This window comes from Vombatus ursinus, unplaced genomic scaffold, assembly GCF_900497805.2.
Source record: "Vombatus ursinus unplaced genomic scaffold, bare-nosed wombat genome assembly UNPS02012405.1, whole genome shotgun sequence".
Taxonomy (NCBI): domain Eukaryota; kingdom Metazoa; phylum Chordata; class Mammalia; order Diprotodontia; family Vombatidae; genus Vombatus; species Vombatus ursinus.
The window spans coordinates 2,597-6,289 of record NW_020952183.1 but is presented as its reverse complement, the minus strand read 5'-3'; the positions used below and the strand labels follow the sequence as shown (position 1 = coordinate 6,289).

General features: G+C 36.4%; 1 pseudogene; it reads left to right on the top strand.

Moving 5' to 3' along the window:
* Nucleotides 1-2,152: 2,152 nt before the first annotated feature.
* LOC114039927 lies at nucleotides 2,153-2,901 on the top strand (annotated as a pseudogene).
* The last annotated feature ends 792 nt before the right edge of the window (nucleotides 2,902-3,693 follow it).

Sequence of the window (3,693 nt, the reverse complement as noted above, 5' to 3'; positions counted from 1 at the left end):
TTGAATGATCAACAATCACTTCCATAAGGTTTTGAGTTTTAAATTTTTCTTCCCCTCCCTTCATACCTTCCTCCCCAAGACAGCGTGCAATCTGATATAGGCTATATATATATATATATATATATATATATATATATATACATTTCTATATATATATATATATATATACATTTCTATTAAACATATTTTCACATTAGTGATGTTGTAAGTAAGAATTACAACAAATAGGCGGAACCACAAGAAAGAGAAAACAAAACGCAACAGAAGAAAAAATAGCAAATAGTATGCCTAGATCTGCATTCAAACTCCATACTTCCTTCTTCTTTGTGGATAGCATTTTCCATCATGAGGCCTTTGGAGATGTCTTAGATCCTGGTATTGCTGAGAAGAGTTAAGTCTATCAATAATAGTCATTGCACAATATGGCTGTTACTGTGTACAATGTTTTCCTGGTTCTGCTCACTTCACTCAACATCAGTCCATATAAGTCCTTTCAGGTTTTCTGAAGTCCACCTGCTCATCATTTCTTATTCCACAATACTATGCCATTACATTCATATACCACAACTTATTCAGCTATTCCCCAGTTGATGGGCATCTTCTTAATTTCCAATTCTTTGCCACCACAAAAAGAGATGCTTTAAATATTTTCATACATGTGAGTCCTTTCCCCATTTGTATGATCTCTTTGGGATACAGCCCTAGAAGTGCTATTGCTGGGTCAAAGGGTATGCACATTTTTATATGTCCTTTGGGCATAGTTCCAAATTGCTCTCCAAAATGGTTGGATCATTTCACAACTCCACCAACAATGCATTAGTGTTCCAATTTTCCCACATTTTCAATGAGGTATTTTCTTGAGCTGAACTACCAAGCATTCAAACCCAACTCTTGGTTTAGGAAGTGAAAAGTTGATTAAGGTGAGGGTGCCTAATAGAATATTTAAAATAAATCATTTGTTTTTAAGTCGAAGATTACTTCTACTAGCTGGCTGTCTATCAGCATTCACCTTGGTCAAAATTCTAGTTCAGACTCTTGATTCTATGATACCTGGACATGTCATGTCACCTCTCTAAAACTGTTCCATCATCTGTAAAGAGAGGAAAAAGAGCCTTTGAATTCACACCTCCAAAGGTTACTGCAAGGAAATATTTTGGAAATTTTAAAATACTAGATACATGTGAATTATTATCATTTTTATTATCATTTTTTCTCAATAAGCTTATTTTACAGAGAACTAAACAAAAAGATGGTGGTTGACCAATAGTTCCTGCTTTTCTACCTGATGTGAAGCTGTGTTTTTATAGTTGAATTAGCATGGTATACTGTTTTGTCTGAGTTACCATGAAAACTGAAAGAAAGGTAATTCTTTTGAGTATGAGCTAATCAGATTAGTTGCCCATTGTGCTTCAATTCATTTATAGTTTTCAAACCAGAAATATTCAGCATGAGTTTGATTTTATAAACCATTGGTGATAACTTCCATACTCAGTATGTTGGGAAATGATAGAGGTGAATTATAATCTCTACATTCATCACACACAGTTCATGTGTTTGGATACAAAATAGGCTGAGACACAAAGAGGAAAATATTGAAAGATGACCTCTCCCTATTTGCATCTTAACACAGGATTCTAATCCTTTCTATGATCACCTCTGAAAAGGACACAAATGCCACAGAGAAAGATTGTGTCTTGGCTGGGCAAATTTAACTGAGCTGTTGGGAAGGCAAAGAGGATATCTTAATAAAGACATTCTAATGTTATATTTATAATAAAGAGTTGGTTTTTAATTAAGTTATTACTTCTACTAGTTGTTTGTCTACTGGCATTCAACTTGGTCAAAATCCTAGTTCAGACTCTTGATTCTAGGATGCTTGGACATGTCATCTCACCTCTCTAAAATTGTTCTATCATCTGTAAAGAGAGGAAAAAATAGGTGATTAGACATTTTCTTGCCTAGGATAGAAACCTTATTAAAGACAGAGAAGAAAATTATTGCATCACCAATTATCAAGAGGACATAGCATTTCATACTCATTTTGCCTGGAAATTAATCCAATAATAATAACATCAAAAACATAATAAATATTGGTAACATTTGAACAGATCTCTTTTCTGATGTCATGCTAAGTGTTGGGGAGAAAATATTTATGGCTCTGGAAAATGGTGAATTTCCATTGGGCATCCTGGTAAATGGATTCATAGTTCTGGTGAATTGCGTTGATTGGGTCAAGAGCAAGAAACTGCCATCAAATGATCTCATCCTGGTCAGCATGGCCATCTCCAGAATTGGATTGTCATGTGCAATAATATGGGACCATTATTTAATATCTCTTTTGATGCACCCACTCAAGTAAGAATAGTTGATGTCTTCTTGGTACTGAGTCACATTTCAAATATTTGGTTTGCCACTATCTTCAGAATCTTCTACTTCATGAAGATCACTAACTTCTCCAAACACATTTTCCTCTGAATGAAATAAAGAATTGATAGGATGCTCTTCATGCTTCTTATAGAGCTCTTTATTATGTCTTTGCCCATTATCATTCCAGTGATGGAGATAATGCATTATTATGATGGCAGCATCTTTAGTAAAGGAAAGGAGAGAAATGTGTCACAGGAGGTCCAAGTGAGTAAAAGTAAGTTCATCATGCTCCAGGTTCTCTTTGGCCTTCTGAGTCTTACTCCATTTACTCTGTCTACAATCTCCTTCTGCCTATTAATTTTCTCCCTATGGAGGCATACCTGGCAGATGCAACACAATGCCACAGATTCTAGAGATCCTAGCTTAGAAGCACAGGTTTGAGCCATGAAAGCTCTTTCTTCCTTCCTCATACTCTTTTTTGTTGTACCTATGTGGGTTTATATGTCTACTACTGGAGCCATTCAGAGGCAAAGAGTAAGCTGGCTTTCAAGTTGGGTATGTCAATCATGTTGCTTTATCCCTTTGGCCAGTCACTGATCCTGATTCTGTGGAATAGCAAGCTGAAGTAGGTGTCCCTCTGGGTGTGGCAGCAAGCCCTATTCTGCCTCAGAGGAGGAAAACCTTAACTTGAACAGCTTTTGAAAGTTGGTACCTTCTTTGGACCAATCAATCAACACAGAAGGTTTTTCTCACTTCTCTGCTTTTCCATTTAATGGAGCATCACTCGTTACAGAAACTTTTAATGTAGAGTTTGTTCTGGCACCTTGAGAAGTCCTGTGACTCTTTTGACAAAGTTTAAAATGTTTCTTCTTCATGATCACATTGGGGGATATCATGAGAACAGAGTCATAAGGGATAGCAGAGGTCTATAGCCCAAACCACTCATTTTATAGATGAAAACACTCAGGTCCAGAGAAGGCTCACTATCATACAGCTAAAGCTAGAAGAGACCTCAGCATGTCATAGGATCATAGGACTAGAGTCATTAGGGGCCTCAGATGCTATCTTGTTCAATACATTCATTTTACACATGGGAAAACTGAGGAATCAGAGATGTCATAAGATCAGAGATATGAAACTGGATTGGATTCCTAGTACCTAATTTTCACATTGCAGAAAAGAATTTGGAGGAACAGAAAGATTTGGTGACTTATCCAGAGTCATATTTGTAGTTATTATATGACTATGACCCTATCAGTCCAAATCTGGCACACTTCATATTGCGCCACACAGGTCACATTTCTCAGACATCTTTAGTAGCCCACC